Raw genomic sequence first — 25563 nt, 5'->3', positions numbered from 1 at the left:
CTCTAGAGGTAAAGATATACAGTTTTTGGAAAGGAATCCAACTTAGGGTTACCACAGATAGCTGTGGACTTGAAAATGAACATAGGGTTCACACTGGATATTTTTGAAGATTTACCAGCCAGGCAAAGTCAGAAAAAAGTGTGTTTTTTTCAGTGACATCCAGTTTTCAAGCTTCATCTATCCCGGTGTTCCCTAGTACTGGCAGTAATGAGCAGAAAATCACAAATTAGATTAATGCTTTTACCAGCAATGATAACAGTTATTGATGCTGATTAGAATTAGCAAACCATACAACAATATGTGGGATAGAATGAATCAGCTGTGGATTGGTGCTTTATTCTATGAAATGACAGTAGCATCTGGCTTAATTGATTTCCTATGTCATCTATACAGTTTTGAAAAGACAGACTATAGAATTTTTCTCAGGGGTATTGAAAGGTGTACAGCATTTATAAGATGTTTGCATTGGTACGTGAGCAAAAGACTAGAAACTTTGCATGTGAGTGCTGAATGAGTAGTAAATTTACTTAATAAATAGCCAAGTACATCAGGTATTCCTAATGCTTAGTCAGCTCTAGTATGTGTCTGAAATTTATTTTGAATTTGTTAACATGGGTACAACACTGATTTAGCAGGACCAATTTAAGGTAATGCCCGCAAGGACATACCAAACAAATTCTCAGTCATAATGTATTTATATATTTATTTGACATTTGTTGACTGGGTTAATCCATATGAGCTTGCACCCTTTCTCAGTGGAGGCCTGAGGAGAAAAGCTTCACAGTACAAGTTATACAAGTATAAAATTCAAAGGACAAATTATGCAGGTAAAAAATTCGCAGTTCAGAATAAAAAATTGACAGCTCCACAGTACAAATTATACAAGTATAAAATTCAAAGGACAAACTGAGCAAGTAAGAAATTCACAGTAAAGAATAAAAAACTTCACAGTATAGATTATGCAAATGAACCATTAAAAGGAGTAAAGTAGAATATACAAAAAAGGTTGAACAGATGACCAATTGGAGTGCAAGAAGAGATTTCAACAAATAGGGGATAACAAATTAGAAGTGAGCATTGAAGAGGATTTGGTCAGAGCAAAGTAGCAAAGATGCAGAAGAATTCTTATTGGTGGTCTAGTATGAAAGTCATAGAAGTTAGTTTGACAAGTAGTAGTGTGAGAAGAAATAAGAGATAAAGGTTGAAGAGAAAGGAAAATTAGTATCAGTATTTACATAGGAAAATTTGTACAGAGTATCGAAGCAGCTTCATAGACAACATATTAGCTCAAGAATGAATGAGAAAGTGCAGTTATAAAGGGGAAAAAAGAAAGATATCCATCGAGACACTAAATTACCGAATAGTAAAATAAGCACAAATAAATAAAACAAAATATATTAAACAGGAACAGAATAAAATGGGCAATCAGTACATTGCATCTTCTCATGAATACATTTTGACAAATTTACTGTTCATTTCTATAGAAATATAAGGTCTTCTGGAGAAAGGAAAAAAGCTAAGAAAAATGTTGATGAGGAAAATGTTATATATACTTAGGTGACGAAAGTCAAAATAGAAGCTGCTTTGAAATAAAGGAGAATGAAAGGCAAGGTTATTGAGAAGCATCCATCGTGGAAGCATACACAGCTAGCTGTTTCTGAAATATGACTTTTAAGGTCTTATAGAAAGCACAATAGGATTAATTACTTTCTCAGTTCCTGGCTGCAACATCACAGATGCTATAATTGCTGCTAGTTCATATATTATGGAATGGTAGAAAGAGAGGATATGATAACTAAAACACAAATTACAGTGATCTGTTATTTCTGCATCTGCTAGAGGAGCATAACAGTATGTACAGTTTCAGAAGTCTACAAGAAGGGAAATGAGGAACAAGACAATTCTGAGTTAAATAAGGAGACACTTTGGAATTGTTATAGTGGTGAGTTTGTTGACAACAGAGATAATATTTACGACGATAAAAGAGTATTCCTTTTTCCATTGCAACAAAGGAATTCTGATGCTATAGTATGTTATGTTATTTATTTATTTATTTATTTATTGCTGTATGTATGTATGTATTTATTTATTTATGTACTTATTTATTTATTGTTTGTGTGTGTGGCCCACAGTAATAGGTTGCTACATTTGGCCTTTGTCATTTCCATGTGATTTTAAAAATTCAATTAAGATCCATCCAATTTAAAGGGCAAAGGTGAAGAAAGATTAGGAGTTTACATTATTTAATTTTATTTATTTATTCAGTTTGGTAACTGGGATAGAGCACTAATCCTTGGCAGTGGAGAGCACCCCTGCCTTACCAGGCTATACCTCATGCCACAAATTCCGACCGCAAAATGAGTTCAGGAAGACTAAGGGTGGTGGAGTGTCTGTCTTCATTAAGGACAGGCACACCCCCAGACTGGTTTGCCAGTATGATTCACTGGAACTACTCCAGGAACAACTGACAATGAGAAGACATCCATCTAAGTTATAGCTAGCTATAGACCCCCCTCAATGTCTCAGGACACCCACTCCTCTTACCTGGATTTACTTGGCTCCATCAAGGTACCCCAAAACACCTGGATCCTTGTTGATTTCAACTACCCCACCATAGACTGGGTGAACTATTTTTGCACTAATGCACTCTCTCAACAATTCCTCAACTTCATCAGTTCTAACGCACTAATCCGGCTCATCTCATCCCCCACAAGGGGAGATAACATTCTGGACTCAGTTCTCACCAAAATGGGTGACCGCTGGACCACTCCTATAGTATGTTCTTCCCTGGTGAGATCAGATCATCTGACTGTCGCATTCGAAGTATCTATCCCACCCAACCCCCTTCCCCCACAGCCGTAATCAAGATAAAGAACTTCTCAAAAGCAGACTACAACCTCCTAAGGGAAGGTAACTGTAGCTTCACACCACTGCCCCGCTTAGAGGATACAAATAACTATGTTGAACAGTATGCAAATGCAGTATACAGGTACCTGTACAACTGCATGGACTCAGCCATACCCAATAGAACTAAAACCTGCTCCTAAAGGAAACACAAACCTGTTTGGTGGACATCCTCTATCAACAGGCTTTTCAACAAAAGGAAGAAACTGTTGTCCAAGGGTAAAAAGGAACAAATTCAAAATTGGAAAAACTCCCTCCTTAGCCTCATCAAGCAAATTATCACTAGTGAAAACCTCCAAGGCCAATTACGAATTGAAACTAGCCTCCATAACAAAGAGAAACCATTAAGTCTTCCTCAGTTATGTCAGGAACCTCTGTGGCAAAGCCCAGGTGTGTTCCAAATTAGTACTTAACAGTATCACTTACACTGATCCTGTTGACTTAGACAATCTGCTAACAGATAGGTTCAGTGCAAACTTTACCCCCCTGACCCTTATGACATCCCCAATACTTGTCCCACACCTCACATCTCCATAGATCAAGTGTTATAGGCCCTATCCAAGGCAAAGAACACAACTTCCATGGAATCTGATAGTATCCCAGGATGTATTCTGCACCATCTCCAAGCAAGAACTGACTTTGCCATTGAGCACTTTATTCAACCACAGCCTAAGTACAGGCTTCATTCCAGCAAAGTTCAGAATTGCCATTTTCATCCCCTTGCACAAAGGTGGTGCCACTACTGACCCTGGAAACTATCACCCCATCAGTTTAATAAGTCTGATCTGTAAAGCCATGGAGTGTATTGTTATGGTTCTCATAAACAAGGACATAGGCAATCTCCAAGCACTTGACCCCACCCAGTTCAAATTCGTCAAGGGCAGATCTTGCCTGTTGAACCTGATTGACTTCTTGGAGACTGTCACCAAGACCCTGGATGAGGGAAAGTCAGTACATACAGCTTACCTTGACTTGGTCAAGGCCTTTGACACAATTCCCCACTCGGGCATCATCGAAAACCTAACACAACTTGGCGTCAACCCCTATCTCATCAGGTGGGTGGCCAACTGGTTCACCAACAGGACCCTCAAAATCAAAATAGGCACCTCCACCTCCGATAGCAGACCTGTCACTACTGGAGTTCCCCAGGGATATGTCCTAGGCCCCTGCTGTTTAGCATCTATTTCTCAGAGGTCCAGGCAAAGACAAAAGGCCTGTAGCTGACAAGATTGTGGATGACTGTAAGTTGGGTGCTGTCACTGACTGCCCAAATGATGTTAACATACTGCAAGAGGGTCTCACAGCAACTAATGACTGGTGCCAAAGTCATGGCCTCAAGCTAAATGCAAAAAATGTATCATTGTACCATTCGGCAAAAACATGACCCTTAATGATTACCACATCAGCAGGAACCCCATAAGCACACAACCTGTGGTGAGACACCTGAGCACTCAGGTTGATAACAACCTTACATTCGACCATCATGTAGCGGCAGTTGTCAAAAAAGCCTTTTACTTGGTTCATCTCATAAGTAAAGGGATTGCATTGAGAAAAAAGGAGGTTATTACCTCTCTATACTCCTCCCTCATTAGACCAATAATTGAGTATAATGCCCTGTTTGGGATGTACCTCTCCAAACATCTGCACCAACTGGAAAGGCCACTGAAATACCTCACAAATAGAATCCATGGCTTCCAACACCTGTCCTATGCAGACAGGCTCAAATCACTATCACTCTACTCGATGTCATACAGATTGCTCAGGGGTGATCTGTATCTCACCTACAAGGCAATCTCGGACCCTGTCCTACTAGAGATGCTCCATATCCATAAGTCTAACTCCACATGCACTACCTGCCTAAAAGGCCAGAATCTAATATGCAACATCAACAAAACTTGCAGGAGAGACAGGTTTGTCTCCCAGAGGATGCCCCATCTCTGGAATAGACTTCCCATACACATCACGCAGAGTACAATCCATGTGAAGAAGCGATCTGTGAATCATGAAAGTGCTTACTTTTTTATATTTTATTTCCTATCTTGTTTATTAAATAAATGTGATTTTTAGCCGTGTTGACAGTGTATTTGTTGTTTTTTCATATTTAGTTGTTCTGTGGTGCTAGGTCTTTATCCAGTAGCATGTTCACTATCTTATTTTTATGTGAGAAAACTACACTGGGTAGCACACAAGTACAATGAGAACAAGGACATATTACAAGCATTACATTAGCCATCAACTTGTGTGCAAATGTCCCACATTGTAAAATGGCCATACATTTGAAACACGTTCTCTGTGTCAGTGAAAGAAATGGCAATGGACAGTAGTTTTAACAAAGGCAAACATACCTGCAAAAAATACTAGGGGAAATATTAAGCTAGGAGAAAGGTGGACAACCTGTGACCATATCATGGTAATGCAGGACAAGGTAAGGTGACACAATGCAAATGCATGCGTAAAGAACACAGGGTGCTGTATAAAACACATGGACATACATTTAAACAAATGGAAAATATATGTCAAATGTCTAGATGGATTGCTGATGTCCACAAAACTGGACATGTATAAAACACACATACTACTCCCTCATTAGACAAATAATTGAGTATAACACCCCGTTTGGTATGTACCTCTTCAAACATCTGCACCAACTGGAAATGCCACATAAATACCTCACAAAGAGAATCCCTGGCCTCCAACACCTGTCCTATGTGGGAAGGCTCAAATCACTATCACTACTCAGTATCGTACAGACTGCTCAGAGATGATCTGTGTGTCATCTACAAGGCAATCTCAGAACCTAAGTAATGCTCCATATCTGTAAGTCTAACTCCTCATGCATTACCTGCTCAAAAGGCCTGAATCTAATATGCAACATCAACAAAACCTGATGGAATGACAGGTTTGTCTCCCAGAGGCTGCACCATCTCTGGACTAGACTTCCCATACACATCAAACAGAATACCTCGCTGACCCTCTTCAAGCCCAATCTTGATGGGTGGATGGGAAACCAAAAATTTAACCAGGGGTTTCACCTCTGTCCCTCACTGACAGGGTGACAGGTGCTGACTGAGGTTTCTTTTTGGGAATAAACTATTAGCTAGGCTTGTAAGGGTTCCAGGGCCATTAGCCTAGTAACTCCTATGGTCCTATGATCCTATGATCCAAATGGACCCATTTCAGTCTTTGTCCAGGCAAATATAAATCTTAGTAGACAAGCAAGTTAAAAAGAAGTATTATGCCTACAAACAAAATGTTGTGAAGACAACAATGAATATGTAACAGTAATAATAACAAAGTACACAATACAGGAGACAATAGGAAGGAATGGTTAGAATAAAGAAGGAAGGAAGAAGAAGAAATGAGATAAATCGTGAAGCGATAGAGCACAAAGTGTAAAAGATAGCAGAAGGAAGCTAAGGGCGCACAGAAATTAATTATATCCAATATATATAATGTGGAAGAGATGTCAAATAATATAGTAGGGGAATAATGTGAGGAAGAAAAACGGTGTCTGTACTGGTGAAGGGCAGATTGGGTCGTGTTCAGACGGAAAGTGTTTACAAATTGGTTCACACCTGAGGTGATCCTTAAGCTGAGCACAAAATGATTGGTACGGTCTATATTAAATTACCAAAAATCCTCTTGCACAAATAAGTAAACGTCGACACAAAAACAGAGCTACACAAAGACAGCGAATGTACAAAACCTCAAAATACAAAATGTCGAATCACCATAGTTGGCCAACTCCACCTCCCACTACATACTGCCTACCCAAATAAAATAAAAAAAAACACACTATACGCATACCTACAGTTCACCTATATATCCCATATCCTAATAAAACCTACATGACACACAAATACTTCTAACTATAAAAAACAACACCCGAAAAGTAAAAAAAAAAATATTACCGTATATACTCCGCTACTCAGCTACATTACTATATATACAGTAAACTTAACCCTATTTCTAACCCTAACATCTAAGTTAAACATACCACTACATATGCACTTACCTTAACCTGCAGCCTAACCCTACGGTCAGTAACTATCGCATACTTACCTTAGGGAGCTATACCGGATAAGGAAATCACCTACTGCCGTGGACAACTATGGCAGTTCAATCTTTGGATCTTCGCATTCTGGATGTTCGCTCTAATGCTGCTTCTCTGTATATGTGTCGATGTTTACGTATTTGCACAAGAGGATTTTCATTAATTCAATATAGACCTGATTGGTACAAGGTGAGGTCTTTAAGATTAGTAGGAAGGGATTCCCAGAGTTTGGGGACTAGGGTGGAGAAGGCATGGTTAGTACAATGAAGTATATGTTTGCCTCAAGTCTCTGTGGGGTTCCTCCCATCTCCCAAAAATATGGTGGGTGTTACCAACTCAAACTCAACTAAAATTGCATACACAGCAGCACAGGCTCTAGGTGGTGCCTACTAGAGAAAGAGCTTTGTAGGCATCAACTGTGGTGCACATATCCTCTTATCTATATGACACTGTCGTGCACAGTATGCTGTACATAGGATAACATGGATCACAGACTGTGAGCCATGTCAGAACTAGCTACTTAGTAATGTAAACATTTTCATCTAGGTGATTTTGTCACATTGACTAATGTTACCAAAAATGAGCATCAGTATTTCCCAGTAGTAAGTGGGCTAAGAACTACTCCAACCTATGCCAGAGGCCCATACTAATGGTGAGATGCGTATATGTGCCACTTTTGGCCACTGTGTGCCCACTATAAAGACCACAGCCCTGGTCACTAAGCTACTGGCTGGCCAGTGTCCATCTGATCAGCCTAGATTATCTAGAATAACACTGATAAGTGAGATTTGGACATAAAGCCAACTGACCTGCTCAACATGAACAATGTTTGCTATGCTGAACATAGGTTCACTGACAGGGTGTTACTTGAACTGGATGACTTGATGGTAAAGTGAAGAGTGGACATCTTGTACATCCAGAAAACAAGGTGAAATGCAGTACAGCAAAGTCACTTTGTTTGAGATATAGATTGTACTAGAAATATTGTAAAAATTGTAGTGATGGAAAGTCTTCTGAAGACATTCAAGCCTCCGTGTAAAGATAAGACAATATTTATAATCTCAGCCTGTGTCCCACAGCAGGTTTGTGATGGTATGGAAAAGACTGCAAACAGGCAGAGTTGCAGGACCAACTAGATAAAGCAGGACATCAGGAATCAGGCTTGATAATGGGGGACCTGAATACTGTTATTGGAACATACAGATAAGGATATGAGAACTGTCTAGGTTCACATAAGTGATACAATAGGAATGAAGATGCAGAAGGCTGACCAAGTTTGCAGATGACTACAAGCTGGGTGCAGTCATCAATTCCCCAAGTGATGTAGACGTCCTCCAAGAAGGTCTCAACCAAACAAATGACTGGTGCCAGAAACATGGCCTCAAGCTGAATGACAAGAAATACATCATCATCCCCTTTGGGGACAGTGACATCCCCATATATTATCACATTAATAAGAACATCCTAAGTACACAATCAGTAGTGAGGGATTTGGACCCCTAGTTTGATAGCAACCTGACTTTTGACCACTGTGTTGCTTCTGTTTTAAGGAAAGCTTTCTACATGACCCACCTCATAAGTAAGCGTATCTCATCCAGGGACCAAGAGGTCATAACATCCCTGTATTCTTCCCTTATAATGCCAATTATTGAGTAGAATGCCCCCTTTGGCATGTACATCGCAAAGCACATGCAGCAGCTGGAGAGACCACAGAGGTTCCTCACCAGGAGAATCCAGGGCATCAAACACCTACCCTACACAGATAGGCTAAAAGCCATGTCCCTTTACTCAGTTTCATACAGACTCCTCAGAGGTGACCTATGTCTGGCATACAAAGCAATCTCAGACCCCACCTTGATGGGATTGCTGCATATTCGCAAGTCAAGCTCCACGCAAGCAACCCCTACAAGCAACCTCAACCTGGTCTGTGATATCAATATGACTTGTTGGCAGGACAGATTTGTGGCCCAGAGATGCCCCAATCTGTGGAATAGACTCCCTCTCCACGTCAAGCAGAGTACATCATTGTCCCTTTTAAGCACAACCTGGATAACTGGATGGGAAACAGAAAATACACCCCTGGGATTCCACCTGTGTCCTTGCTGGACAGGGGCTCTGGGTGCTGACTTGTCTAAACATGGGCTAAACTCTTGGCTAGGCTTTTAATGACCTCAGGGCCAATAGCCTACTAACCTCCTATGATCCCATGATCCTATGGAAAAGTCATTGTAGACTTTTGTCTAGCAAATGGCTTGATGGTAGTTAGCACATTGTTCGGCAAGACAGACTGTCACAAGCCACTATAAACTTCTTTATGCCAAATGGCTCGAAGGTGGCCATCATATGGTTTAGCAAGCAAAAGAGAGAGAGAGAGAGAGACAAGATAACATACAAGAGTGGCTAACATGTGACAAGGGCAGAATTCCTCTTAGTAAGTAAAAGGCATTAATCTGGCAGACCTTGTTAATAAAATCTAATTTTTTAATATTCGTAAGTGAATGTACAGGGTAACTTCTGTCTTTAAACATATTACATAAATTATCTAACTCACCACAGAATATGTTATCATCAGAAGTAAGCCTAGATAGTCATACGAGTTGTCCCTTAATTATGCTATGTTTTTGATTGGAAGTCCCCTTCTCTACACATTCTGAGGTGGTAAAATGCAATGGGCAATCAGTAATGATCTGTCTCTCATGTCTGCAAAGGACTAACGTCAACAAACTGCCATGCCCTTCAATGGTAACACTCTGCAGTGTTTTCCCTAGTCTCCACCTGGAAAATCATACCACACTGTGTGCTCCGATTGTGTACTTCTCCTCCAAGGATAGACACATCCAGCCTTCCCTGGCATCATCTCAGATACCCAAGCTACTAAATAAATATGGGTTATCTGGGCAATAGTCAGAGCTCTATACCTCTATGCCATATCACTGGTCAGGTTATAGTGTCTTTAACTTTATTTCTCATAACTGTCTTAAACATCCCACACCATGAGCCGCTTCCCTCAGCATGACTGTATCATTACCAATACAGCAATCAGCAATCATAAGCAAATTCTGCTCTGCATCTCTCCTGACAGCAAAAGAGAGCATTGCATGTCATCGTCACCAGTGCCTCACAAGTACCTTCAAAGTGATAAGGAAGCCTAAACACTGGCTGCACTTCCAGCAACACTTAGGCTCTCTAATTAAATCTGCTTCACTGGTCACATGATGTGAGTCAAAATGTCAATGTCTGTGGAACTGGAAAGCGATTTTTTTTTTATGACAGTTAGTTATAGCTCAATGTGCAATGTCTGAAAATTAGACTTTGCTTATTTTGATATCATTGGAACTCCAAAAAAGAGGAAGGAGGTAAGGTACACAATTAAGTTTTCTGCCTTAATTAAGATGCAGTGAAAAGTTAAATTCTCTCTTATAAGATCCATTGTGGATGTTGCATGTCCTTACTTTGGTGACATGAGTTTTTTCTCTTAATTATCCAGGTTCTTTATGCTACTTAAATGACTGCTGTAAACTGTACATTTGTAAATGTAATTTCTGATATGTAGAAATGTAGTCAAATATAAGGGACAGAACAACTGTCTAAATAAATTTCTGCATTTTAGAATTATTCCTAAGTAAGCTAGAGCTGAAAATGTGCTTGTATTCTATGAGGCATGACTATAGCAACTGTATGTTGCAAGTTTTGATGTAACTCATTGTTCTGCCCTTTTATAAAACAAATGCATATTATGAAAAATTGATTGACTAAAAAAAAGCAATTAGAAACATAAATACTATGTTTTTGTAGTCTGCCATTATCTTCTTACAAGTTCTGTAATGCACAGGGTATTGTTTGTTTGAGGAAAATTATTGCATACAAGGGAAACAATCAAGAGATGAGAACATTCCGATATGTAACACGTCTTGGGTATTAAATGATTGTATTCTTCTGCTGTCAGCTACGAATATAAATTATGACTGGAAAGACTATTCTAGAAATTCCCACGTGAGTTACCCAGTGCTTTTTTTCAAGTACTTAAGCCAGTCATGTTAGAAGTATTTTAGATTTCATATGATTTCACATTATGTGTAATAACAGCTTACTGCCATTCTATTTCGAACAAAAATGTCTTGCTTTAACTGCTTTTATCTCTTGGTGGGTGTATTGATGGATAGTAATATGGAACATGTTAAAAACTTCCCATTTGTGATCAATTCAGTTACCTAGTTAACAAATTATTAAATTAAATGCCATGCAAATAGAATTATTAAAGCCCACATTTTCTGAAAGTTGATATAACCAGAGTAGAAGAAAAAACTTGTGAATGATTGCAAGGATTTCTGAAATCATGCAGTTCTCAAAAGCCACAAAACTCCTTTAACAGACACTCATTACTGTTTGATAACACAACGTAATCAAGAAAACACAAATTATGGCTTTCTGCAACATTATATTCGGAAACATCTTTCAATCAATAAGAATTCCATAGTGGAGAGATAACTGCTTGCAGTCAAGCACCTAAAAGTACTACTACATTTTTAATCATCTTACAGAAAAGACAGAATGTATATTGCCTGGACCTGTAATTTGGCTCACTTGTTATATAGCTAATCATCTTTATTTCCTAAATTCCAGGCTTATCTTTCCAAAGTAAAGGACACATTTCACCCTATAACTCTGTGAGACATTTTATGTTTATTTGTTATGCCATTACAATTCTTCATATACTCTTGGTATTATATAAAGGTATCTTAAACATGTTCCACCAGTTATATTAACTCAGTCTTTTTCACACCGAATTCATGACAGATGACAGCAGCTTAAGTTCACTGTCACTGTCTAAAATGCATTTTGGTTTGTCACTGCATTTTACAACTACTAGTAACTTGTTGCTAAAGCTACCACATCCAAATCAATACAAGTGAAATCATATGCAATTGCAAACTTGCTGGAAAGATCACTGCATCATGTGGACATAAAACAAAGAAAGCATTGGAATTAATAACCTCAGAAGACTAATTTATGTCAGACTGCATTTTATTCAAATGTACTTCCACATCAACCAGTTCTACATTGACAGTGAACTTTAATTTGTATTGAGATTTGTGATGTCAACAGTAATACCCCACTCTAATAAATTTATTCATAATAGTGTTTCTCAATCATAAATTAAACTGGGAGGAAACCACTTCCTATGAAACCTTCCATTGGCCATCGTGAAACTCTTCTTCACAAAGAGAAAAATCCAACCCCTTTGTAAATGGGGTGTAATAAGTTTCAATCTATCTGTGGATTTGTATACATCTGTCGGCATGCCGCCATTCTTTATTTCCTGACAGGCTCATGCGCCAATATGATTTGCAGTTGCTGAACAAAACTGTATTTATAAATGTCTTTTGAATTTCAAGTATCTTTTCCAAGACCTGTTACATAAAATGGCTTCAGAAAAAAAATATTACCTTGATTCACCATGAGAAATGCCTTAAACTGTTGTTGCCTAGCAACATATACTAAATGGTAAAACAGATTTGCTACATATTACAAAAAGAAAAACTATGTTGTGGAAGACAGAATGGCTGTAATAGTTTGTGTAAAGGTTTTTTTTTTAAAGAAAAGCTATAAGGCTTCAAATTATTTCCAACAAAATTTCTCAACTATATATGTTATTGGCTATTATTTTATAACCGACTTTAGGCACCAGTGAACCCAGTGATCGTTGGGGTCCCCTGTTCGTAGATGGCCCCTAACCATAGTAAGTTATCTCAAACTGATATTTTATAATAAGTCTGTCAAACCAACAAAAGTTAGTACAGCAATCCTGTATACTTACTAAACCAGGTGGGTAATATAAACCTGTATGTATATCTCTTTTAAAAGTCAAAGATATTTTGGTTATAGTAACAGTGTTTTATCAAGTAAGAGGCTTCGCAATTCCATTATTTTACCACTGACATAGTGCCCCTAGCTTAGCTACACCTTGCTGGTGGACACCCTCATCACTAAAATTAACAAAATAGCCAGCTTTAGGTACCTGTAATAACCAAGCTGCAGAGCCCCCTATCATCCTTGACTGTGTAGGGCCCCCACAAAAGCTGCTTCTGGATGTGGTAAAATGAGGAGAAAAATGTGCAAATTTCCTGATTATGTTCTTTTACCATGACAGGGATGTCATATGACCCTTTTTAGATAAAGTTGATAATGAACATAAGAAAGGTAAGCACTAGAGACATCAGCAAGCTGCCCAGAGTGACTGATCTCAGTGAACACCTTAGATTTTAAGAAGAGATGAATCTGTTAATAAGTAATTATGTTTCAAAAATAAGGGGTACGATATATCACAGAGCATACAGGCACTTAGATCTTCTAAGAGTCTGGTAGCCCACCACTCCTCAGACTGTATAAATGGATACAGCAAGGACCCCTTAATCATCCTTGCCTATGTGGGGACTCCAAAAAAAATGTTACTGGTTGGGGAAATTTTTTTTTTATTACACTCTTTAAAGTGAACAAGACTGTGATATGACCCTTTTAGGATAAAGCTGATAGTGGCCTTTGCTCTTAACTGCACCCATTTTTAAACTATCCTTGCTGACATTGGGGTTTACAAAAAGTTGATGTAGGTTATGGGGGATGCTGGGGATTGTGTAGTTATTACTACTTTCATTTTTATCATAGTTAAACCTTAAAGGTGCACAAGGAGGCCATCATAGCTTGTTTGGGCTGGGGACAGTGTAGTCATTGTTTCTTTTACTTTTCTCACAGACCTCAGAGTTGTACAAAGCAGGTTACTATAGCTTGTGTAGTGAGAGTGTACTGTCTAGGTACATCAGAGTTGAATACATTATTGTAATCATGTTGTTTCACTTTTGTCACAGTCACACCTCAAGCATGTATACAGGTGGCTGCCTTTGGGGTTTATAGGTGAGGAGGTATGCTAGTATATGTATGTCAGCAGTCACTTGAAATACATGACTGTGGCAATTTGAACCTCTGCTTTCATCCCAATAAAACACCAGAGAGATGCATGGGCATTGACTGTCTTTTATGGGAGGTTAGGGAGGCAGGCTGTATTCCCAGATAGGACCTGTGTGTCCTCACAGTAATTGTCTTGTTACTTTATCCTATTTTGTCAACATTCAACATTAAGCCTTGGGCACAACTTAGGCCTTCCTTGAAAGAAAAAAACATAAGACTGAAATTCTTTTATGATTTTTGTTTAGACCACTATTGGATTAAAAGGTTTGGAAAACGCTCTAACATGCATTCCAGAGAATCTATAACCCCTATAACTTCTGGGGCCACCAGATGAATAAAAGTTTTTTCCTAAGTAGTTATTACTGCTCTGTCATGGACAGGAAAGCTGTGTTGAAAGAATGCAAGGAAAACTAAAGCTGAACCAGACTGAATTTCTTTCCTTAATCACAATTTCTGTTGAAGCCATCATTGGATCAAAAGGTTACCACAAGAACTGGAACTTAGACTGGGAACAAGAGGCACAAATTTTAGCATAGTCAACAATTTATTTTACGCTTTCATCATTAGACTTCATCAGAAAACAATATATTCAACAGTAAAAAACTTTAAATTTAAAAATATCTGTAAGCCAATAGAAAGTACTTTTTCATCCCACAATTAAGTGACATCACAAACTCAACTATTAAAGACATACACTTCTGTTAAAAACTATTTCTTCAAGTGAACCCTGCCGTTCTTTAAAAAACAGTTGATGTTGACTACATCATTCAACCCTGGTGCTTTGTCAGAGTTTAACCTAACCCGCCACAATGCTTCTTTTTGTGCCAACTCTGTCTTAAAATCCCCACCCCTTATATGGGTGTCCCCTGGTCCAGAACTGAAAACAGGAACTTATTATAGTTAGGGCACTTCAAAGTGTGTTTAGAAAATGCATTTCTACCATCCTTATTTTTTATGCTATAGTAGTGTTCTTTAATCCTGGCACAGAGAACCCGGGTGGTCATCCTGATATAAAATGCAATATAATGAGAACATAACCCAATCTACACCACACCTTTGGTTTTACAGTTAAAATAACCAGGCACTGGAATAGTGTGTGGCAAATGAGGCAAATTTACAAAAGGTCCCTCTAATATGTACCTACAAACAGTACAACTTCCACATTTATGCACGCCAAATGGTTTATTTGTGTGTAAAATAGTCCTTTTCTCTGTTTTTTCACCCTCTCAAATAATTTTAAATTATACTGATTTTTATACACAAAATGGGGGTGGAGTCAACCGTCCTAAAAATGTCCTAATTTCCCCATAAAATGTTCCAATTGTCCTGTATAATGCCTCTAATCAATCTGCTATCCAAAGTCATGTTCAAGTTATAAAATATTTCTTTGTTGGACTTGTTCAAGACTTTGGAGCCAGTATATGGAACTTGTAATATGGGCGGGTAGAGTGACACCTGATTGTCCATGACATACTTCTCTTCATGGTAACCTCTTTCCAAAAATAGTGAAAAAATAAAATCTATTTCATTAATAAAATCACTGTGTTCACTGGTCATTTGACTAGCCCTGATATACTGGCCCTTGGGTATGTTGTCTTTCATAAATTGTGGATGAAAGCTTTTATAGTGTGGGTAACTGATAGTAAACGTTTTTTACTGTGAATCCTGCTTACAAATCTCTTCAGTACCTTAACCCAATCTAAAGCGATGTCCAAAAACTTAACCTTTGAACCCACGTCACCTAGAGTAAATTGTAGAAACTCAGAACCAGAATTTAAACAATCTATAAACTCTTTCACCTGGTTGAGGTCACCTTCTAAGATGAAAAACAAGTCATCTACAAATCTTTTAAAAAACAAAACATGATGTCTACCCATAATAGGCATCAAAAATGTGTGTTCCCACCATACAACAATGTTTGTGAACAAAGGGGTAGCTGGAGACCCCATAGCAACCAGTCTGTTCTGTTTATGCACTTTGTTATTAAACATAAAAAAATATTTTTCAAGAGAACATCTATCAAATCACAGCAAAAGTTGCACTGGTCATTAGAGAGGTTAGAAAATCTCCCAACATATTCCCCTGGATTCACGAAGCTCCATGCAAGAATAAGGCAATTCTTGCACAGAGTGGTTCGTGTCCATTTAGGATATCAGCGCACCTTGCATATGCATGAATGTGTGCTGCTATCTAAACTAAACGGACATGAACCAGGAACAAGCACAGGGGGCATGTGTCAGCAGTGCCAGCACCTGAAACATGCCCCCTTCACTCTGAAAGTGCCATACTGCACTTTCTGACACATATGAGTGCCAAATTATAAAATATTAGAGCCTGGTTCTAATATTATATAGTAAATGAGTGTCCGCAGACACTGAAATGTAAATAGCTAACATTTCAGTGTCCGTGGAAACTAAAAAAATAAATAAATACCACAAACACCTAGAAGGCAGTAGCCTTCAAGTGCTCACCCCCAAATGTATGCACTCTTGCCCTTCATGCATGGAAGCAGTAGGGCAAGAGGAAAGGAATAAAAAAAATGTAATAATATTTTTTTCATTAAATAAATCCAAAGTTTAAGCACTGCACAGCTTGTTTGTGCAGTGCACTGCTATGTTTAGCCTGGCTGACATCCTGAGAATGATAGACAAGTGCCACTGTGATAGAAAACATCATCAAGCTGATGTAGTGTAGGGTACTGCCATGGCATATCATGTAGAACATGCTCGGTTTGAATCCCCCCTCTGGAAAGTTATTTAATAAACTTTTAAGGAATGGGAATGATAGATGTCAGTCTTATGGCTCATGTATAGCACAGTAGGGGTGGGAATATGTAAAAGATAAATGTAAAAAATAAGTTATAAATTTAATGGAAAAAATAGATTTCAGCAATGCTTTGCTAGTGTAAGCATTTCTTTCCTGCTTTCAGCTCTGCTTAGCTGGTATAAGGATTGCTATGGGGATTTTCATGGAGCTAAGCATAGTGCAGCATATTAAAACTGGCCAAGCAACAAAAAGTTTAGGAAAACTGCCCTATTTAAACCGCACAGGCAGGAATACAGCCATAACCATTTGGGATTGCACACAGCAGGACCAAAATGGTTGGCATTGGAGAAGGTGCACGCTTCTGAGTGGAACTTTGGGGCATCCAAGAGTCCAGGGTCATGGTTGGGCTCCTAGTTAAAAAAAATCATGGCAGGCTGCTGCAGGGCCAGTACCAGGTTTCGCAGTATAAAGTGAAGGCCTGTGACCAGCTTGCACATGATCTCACCAGTGCCTCTGGCATACCCCAGACTGATGAGCAGGTATGTCATCACCATAATGACCTGAAGCAGAGGAGGGGTGCATTCTTGGACCAATAGATCCAAGAAGCCTGAGCGCAGGATGTTCCACCTGTCTGTAAGTATGCATTCTTATGTAAATCTAAATAAGCATAGAAAAAGTTCAGCCTGTGACTGTGCAGATGTGATTAATGTGTGATGTCTCCCCATACAGCAGCGGTGGAGAGGTCTCAGAATGTGCAGGCTCATGCCCAGTGACTGGCCTGGCTGCATCGGCAGTATGGTGAGTACAAAATACCCCCTATTATCAGCAGTAAGAAATCAAAATTATAGTAATGGTACTACTGCCTGCATATATAATTGTGCTGTAAAAGTCAGGAATAAATGCCTGTGTCATGCTGCCAGTGTTACAATGGAGTATTCCCAGCTGCTGTGTAATGCAAATATCAGTAGCAAACAAGGTACAATATGCAGGAGAGGAATATTCGAATATGTATGAGTGTGTCTTAGTGAACCTGTCAAGAAAGTGCCATGTCAGGGCTATTGTAACAGTTAGAAATGAAAAGCATTCCCCTGTGCAGATCATACAGGAATACTAATTGTGGAGTTCTGAGTCATATACAGATATGTATATCAAAATTAATAAAGGTGATCCCAAATACTGGTGTGTGTGTCATCTCACTTGTACCTGATAAATAGAAATGTGTATGTCCTGCAGAATGCCTTAACTGAGGTGAACTGATTTAGCACTGCTTGTCTGCATACCTTATCAAATAATTGGAAAAAGCAACAGTACATATTCCCATCACAATGTGTTTTACTTGTTTGTCTGCCAGCATTGTCCTGCGTTAACCTTTCAATTTCAGCCATATGTAGCTATGAATGTACTGATAAATGTATAAGGGTAACAGGTGCAGATCTAAACCCTACACTGTGTACTCAGGAATCTAAATTGTAGTATCTAGTTGTAGAACAGTCAAATGTGCAATCCAGCTAATGTGCACATGTTTCACAAACAGTGACATCAATGTCTGTTGTGTATGCATAATTTGTACTGAAAATGGGAAACAAATAATGCAACATGTCATAATAAAAGTACTGTGCACAAAAATATATACTAGATAGAAATGTCACAAGCAACACACAACACCTCCCCAGTAGCTCAGTCTGATAAGGACTAGGCTTGTAGTTCAGTTTTGCACACACAGCAAGGTTCAAATCCAGGGACCACCACTAACATCTCAGTCTGGTTCTACAGTTTTAAACTGCAATCTGAATAGAAGAAAATAACGTACTACAACACATGCATTTTCCATACAGGGCACACAGGTAAAGAAATCTCAATAGAAATACTAGTATGATGTGTATAACTATGAAAGGTGTACAATTGCTGTGTTGATCAGCCCCAGTCCTACAAATAGATGCAAGCTAGACAGCCACACTCTGTAGTCTGGCCCAGACAAGCCCCTCAAGTGTCACGCTGTCACGGATAGTTTCCCCAGTTGCCAAAAAACCTGCACACAGAGAATGTCACAGGAGATGCATGTGAAAGACACAACACACGTGGGGCTGCAACTAATTTGTGAATCTGAAATATGTTTAGAAACAGCAATGTAATGTGCACTCAGTTCATCTGCACAGGCCCACAGGTAAAGAAACTGGTATAGAAACAGGTCTGATGTGTATAACTAAAATAAGGGTACAATAGCTCTGTTGATATCTACAGCTGTTGGTGTGCTGTAGCAGCTCCATGGCCCAGGTAGAGTAAGTGTGGTCAGAATGTAGAGTAGTGAATATTAGTGTACCGACAAATATACTTGATAGCAGTTGTCAATTGAATCTGTTCCCCTCCTCCACCACTCAACTGATCCAATCATCACACTGAAACCAACATGGTATGTTCCCAAACAAACCTCTACTGTTGGGACCATTGTTCCATTTGGTTTATTATTGTTTAAAATGTGTGCATACTAATATTACCTGTTGAATAATCATCTTATTCTCTGCCTGACATACCACATACTGGCATGCTGTTGCATCCCTGAATGCCATTCCATATATGCATGGGTTCTGTTTGCTATAGCAGTGTTATAATTGCACTGTTTTGTGTAAATGGGAATATCCATGCATGCTATTTTGACTAATGTTTTAATGTCTTTTGCATGACTAACCAATATTCATCATTAATTTAGACACTGTAGCACATATGGGAAGGCATATCCCAGCAAATCTGGCTCTCCCACCCCACCTGGCCGAGGCACCTGGTCCCAGCACATCTGGGACCCAACCCAGACCTCCCTCATCTGCTGGTCCTGCACCACCCTTGGGTGGAACTACTGCAGGTGATGGGGCCTGCCCCCATCGCAAATGGGCATGGTGAGGACATTGTTACCCAGGATGAGGTCTGTGGCATGGTGTGCAGTGCCCTCTAGATGGAGCTGGATGAAAGCCTGTGCCAGGTGGAGGGCACACTGACGCAGCTAGAGGGGCAATTGGCCACTCCAGCCCAGCCCCCAGTACAGCCACCTTCAGGGCTGTGAAGGAGTAGTGGTGGCTGCCATTGGGTGGAGACATCAGTGCCCCTACTACAATCTGTGGGGCTCATGAGCCTCAGATTCCCAACCCCACTTCTGGGCAAGGTTTTTATCCCCCATGTGTCATACACTGCCCCTGTCAGCTGTCTTGTCTGTCTGCAAACACAACCTCTCCTACCAAACACCCCTCTCCACACTTACCAATAATCCTTCCTTAACATCCCACTCTCACCTTAAAAAAAAGGGCATCTGTCCCACAAAAAACACGTCCCATACATAGCTCTGCATTTTGCCCAGAGATATGTACCCATCAAACAATCTAACCCTACCAATCATCCATAGTGTATGATGCCCACACACCTCCCTGTAGGGTGTGAGGCTCCAAATTCTAAATTGCCCACATTGAAAGCAGCTGTTGCTGCGAAAGAAATACAGAGCTATCTTCCTTTCCTACACCCATCATGTACATCCCTACTTGTTTCTCCTCTTGTTTGTCCCCCTGCTTGCCCCAACTTCACCACTTTCCTATCACCTTTTTTTTCTTTTCTTTATTTGAAATTAGCAGGGGATTAAGTGGCCATAAGCTGCCGTAAGTGGGTGTAAGTGAAGTTAAGCTCACGTAAGCATCGCTTAGCTCTGCGCAAAACCATGCAAACCTGCTTACAACTGCTTTAAAGTGCCTTAATCATCCTGTGTCCAACAGCACCTGTTCTGCCGAACAACAAAATAATCAGCCCTTGCAAGTCCCAAACCCAGGACCAGGCACACTATAGCCAAAGTGATTTACCACTAAGCCATGTCAGATGTAAATAAATCTTATGTTTTCTCAAACATATCACCCAGCACAGTCATTCAACAGTAAGGGAAATGTATTTATATATGTAAATGTCTGTATGTGTATATATATATATATATATATATATATATATATATATATATATATATATATATATATCTCTAGAGAAAGAGAGAGATATAAAATAACACAACAAATACATTTATGACCAAAGGCACCATTAATATGGGTGAGGGGGCCCAAATTAAGTACCTCTTGTAATTATTGATCTCCCATCCTCCATAGCTGAACTGATCTGCCTTGCAACACAATAACCAACACTTGCAAGTCTCATACCCATGGCCCTACACAACATAGCCACAACAAGTTAACAGTAATCCATCTCAGTTGTACGATGTCAGGATGATATCGATAACATATCATGCAGAACAGTCTGTCTACCATAGGGAATGTACAATGTGGAAGCAGTCGACATTCCAATGATGCATATGCACACATACACACACACACATGTGTATCTATCTATCTATATATATATATATATATATATATATATATATATATGCACATATATACACATATACATATATTACTACGTATAGATATGTATAAGAAGACACATATTAGGGGGTGCACAGCATATTGAACAGCCAGTATTCCTACAGTTGCCACCTTTTAAAATAGCCAGTGTTTGATTCTCTCATACAAAAGACAATTATTGCATGAAACATATACTCACTGAGAAGTCAAAGGATATGACACAACACACAGGTTTGCATACATAGAAATGTTTATTTGTGTACTATTTCAGTTGTATATGCCATTTCATATAGCAGTTAGTTGTTTGAAATACATAATAACTGAGTAATCCAACTCTCAAAGCAAAACATTTGATACAGTAATCTGAAAGCATAACATATGTTGCTGTCCAGGCCAAGTCCTTCAAGTAGTACAACAGTAAAGAAACACTGGCCTGGAAGATAAGAATCAATTAACACTAATTAATTTCAGATGCAGTTCAGCAGCTTCCAATTACATTCTGTACCCCTAGGGGGGGAAGAATTAAGTTGTCACAATGAAAATGTATCTGTTACATAACAATGCTTAACTTTAAACATCACTATCACACTGACAAACAGAACTGTCTGTAAGACAGTAAGCACTAACCCACCACTGTTCCCATGGTGAAATGTATGAAAATGTACAACCATGTACCTTAATGTGACTTACTACTGATATCCTTCACATGTTGTAACAGCCTAGGTTATAAATGGTGCATACCCCTCCCTCATTCAATGACTTACAAGGGCATATAACAGTGTTACATACACTGACCTTTGGAGTGTACAAGGTCACACACGTTTTCTCCAGCTGTAGCCCACATATATATGAACCCTACCCCACAATATGTATGGGAATCTACAACATCACTGGGATTATGGCAGGAATGCCAGTACTACATAATGATAGGCCACTACTTAACAACCTCATACTGCATGACATATAGTCAGAGCCTGCTGCTTTCAATGTGGGCAATTTAGAATTTGGAGCCTCACACCCTACAGGGAGGTGTGTGGGCATCATACACTATGGATTATTGGTAGGGTTAGATTGTTTGATGGGTACATATCTCTGGGCAAAATGCAGAGCTATGTATGGGACGTGTTTTTTGTGGGACAGATGCCCTTTTTTTTAAGGTGAGAGTGGGATGTTAAGGAAGGATTATTGGTAAGTGTGGAGAGGGGTGTTTGGTAGGAGAGGTTGTGACAGGGCCATATTTTCAATATTGCTGTTATATACTGTGAAAATTGCTGGTGTTACAGGATTGGTTGCAACATACCCTTACTCTGGAATATGAAGCCAGAAATGCAAATGGATGTAGCCATGTACTGATAGCACTCAACAGACAGAATGCCACTTATATACCAGAGAAAAGACCTATGTGGTGCATAGATAAAACATAACAGCCATTCCTCTTGCCATCATGTGGATAGGCCCACTGTTGAGAGCTATGCAGATAGACTGCATTCCATGCTAAACTAGCATGTACACATAAACTCTGTAAAACTAGTGGTATACAATGCATATAACAGCAATACTCACACTGTCCGTAGGTCTGGAATATTATATAAATATGTAGTTGGCCTGTGTCTGCAAGTCCTGTTGTAAAAGATATTGCTACCTGCTGTCTGTAACACTGCTGCCCACACACAGGAAGGATGTCTTCCATATAGGAAAGGTAAAGGGACAATGCCCACATGATGTAGTAATTTATAGTAGTGGGTTGCCATGACAGTGGTAATTGGAAGTACTAGACAGCTGGCTGCATGCAGTTAGCAAGTGGTGAACACTGATTGGTGCAGAGGCCATCACCTGATCATGCACATCACCTACAAAATCCATGCTGCAACCTATTCAAAGCAGCTCAATTCCTGTAGTGGAGAGAGAGCGAGAGAGAGAGAGAGAGAAACAGGAAAAAAATAAAAATAAAATAACTAAAACAACTATAACTACAAACCTATATAACACAGGGGACACATAAAAGTGCACCTAGAAGAGAGGACAATACTACAACAGGTATGTGAAACATATATACATTTAATTGAATGTAGTACTTGGTCTGTAATAATGGGATAGATGATGTGGAAAGATTTATATGTGCCATCAAGAATTGTTATTGTAATGATGTCCTGCATAACTACTTCTATGGACATAGCGTCTGTCTCTGTGGGCAGTGGAGCATACCAGTCAACTATGCAGATCAGTACTGAATGACAAGATATATGCCATCATAGTGTGTGTTCTCTACCTCAAGACATGTATATTTGTGTGGCAAATAGCTGGTGGTGGAAGTAATGATGTTATGATAGACACATGAGTTTCAGACCCCACGGCTGCAGAACAGTCATGTTATCATGAAATGTATCATGCACAAATGCCATAGGTTTGTAATAGGCTTACCTACAATCTGTCCCTACAGAGAGGTTCATAGGTTCATAAGTAGTTACTAGGCTATTGGCCCTAGGGCCTATATAAGCCTAGCCAAAAGGTACCCTGGGTTTGCCACCCAAGAAAATTATTTCCCTGTGCCACTGTCGAGCAGAGCCACAGAAGTGATCCCCGGGGTGAATTTCCTATCTCCCATGAAATCATCAAGATTTTTCTTGAAGAGAGCTAATGAGGTGATTTGTTTGATATAGATAGGTAGTTTGTTGCAGAGTATGGGAAGTCTCTGGGACATGAATCTATCGCTCCAGCATGTTCTGTTTATTGTGATGACAAGGTTTAGGTCCCTAGAGCATGGAGCTTGGAGGGATTGCGATTTCTTTAAGTTGAGCATGTCCAAAAGCTCTGGGTTTGACATAGCTTTATTTGTTAGGCAGAGATCACCTCTGAGTAGGCAATATGCGACGGAGTAAAGCTGGAGTTTTTTGAGACGGTCTGCATAGGGCATCTGTTTGAGGCCTGTAATCCTCTTTCTGAGGTATTTCTGCTGCCTTTCCAGTTGTTGTAGATGTCTTGTGAGGTACATACCAAAAGGGGTGTTGTACTCTATAATGGGTCTAATGAGTGTCGAGTAGAGGGGAACAATGAACTCTTTGTTCCTGGATGGGAAACCTTTTGTGATGAGGTGTACCACATAGAAGGATTTCTTGACTATTGTGGTGATGTGATTATCAAAGGCAGACTACTGGCCACCTGTGTCCCAAGGTCTCTTATCACACTTTTGGTGTTAAGTAGACTACCACCCATGTGGTAGTTAATGCGTACAGAGTTTTTACCAAAAGGGATGACAATGCACTTTTTGGCATTGAGCTTGAGGCCATGGCTTTGACATCAGGCATCTGTCTCAGCGAGGCCCTTTTGTAGGATGTTCACATCTTTTGGAGTTTTGATTATGGCTCCTAGTTTGCAGTCATCTGCAAACTTCATTAGCCAAAGACCTTCTGTGTTAACCTGTACTTCAGAGAAGTAGATACCAAACCGGAGAGGACTCAGGACTGAACCCTGTGGTACTCCACTTGTCACTGGTCTGAAGTTGGATTTGGAGTCTGCTACTTTCACAGTGTGGATTCTGTCAGTGAGCCAGTTGGCAACCCATCTTGTGACATAGGGATTTATACCTTGTTTAGTGAGTTTATCTATAATTCCAGAGTGGGGGATGGTGTCAAAAGCCTTGGCAAGATCTAGATAGGCTGTGTGTACCACCTTACCCTCATCTATGGCTTTGGTGACCATTTCAAAGAATTCTATCAGGTTTAGGAGACATTATCTGCTTTTTACAAACCCGAACTGGGTGGGGTCCTGAGTTTGGAGATTACCAATGTCATTGTTTATAAGTCCCATGATGATACGTTCCATAGCCTTGCAGACCAGGCTCGTCAGGCTAATGGGGCGGTAGTTTCCGGGGTCCATGGTGGCTCGCCCTTTGTGGAGTGGGATAACCATCGCTGTGTGCCATTCAGTGGGCACATAGCCTGAGGTGAGGCTATGATTGAACATTGTACTTAGGTGGGGTGCCAGTTTGTTCTGTAGTTCATGTAAAACGCAGCCTGGGATGTTGTCAGGTCTCATGGATGCTGTGTTCTTGGCTTTGGAAAGTGGGTTTTTTACCTGTGCAGCTGTAATTATAGGAACTTTGCATTCTTCTGGTGTAGAGATGAACTCTGTAGGGGATGAGAGGGGGGTAAAGTTAGCCCTGAACCTATCTGCCAGGGTGTTGGCAATATCAGTTTGTTCTGTATATTTAGTGCCATTGTGTTGTAATTCAGAGCAGATCTGAGTATTGCCATTGAGATTTATGACATAGCTATAGAATGCTTTGTGGTTGTCTTTAGAGTCAGTGGCGATTTTGTTTTCATAACTAGCTTTGGAGGATTTTATGAGGGATCTCAGCTTCTTACTGAGGCTGACCAGGGAGTTTCTCCAATCATGGGACTTTACTCTTTTTTGTAACAGTTTCTTTATTCTGTTGTAGAGTTTGATTATGGCAGGGAACCACCAGATTGGCTTCCTTTTCTTGGAGGATAG

The sequence above is a fragment of the Protopterus annectens genome, chromosome 10.part0, assembly GCF_019279795.1.
Source record: "Protopterus annectens isolate FY-2018-M chromosome 10.part0, PAN1.0, whole genome shotgun sequence".
NCBI classification, from domain to species: domain Eukaryota; kingdom Metazoa; phylum Chordata; order Ceratodontiformes; family Protopteridae; genus Protopterus; species Protopterus annectens.
The sequence above is the reverse complement of the archived record's forward strand: the minus strand, read 5'-3'. Positions refer to the sequence as shown.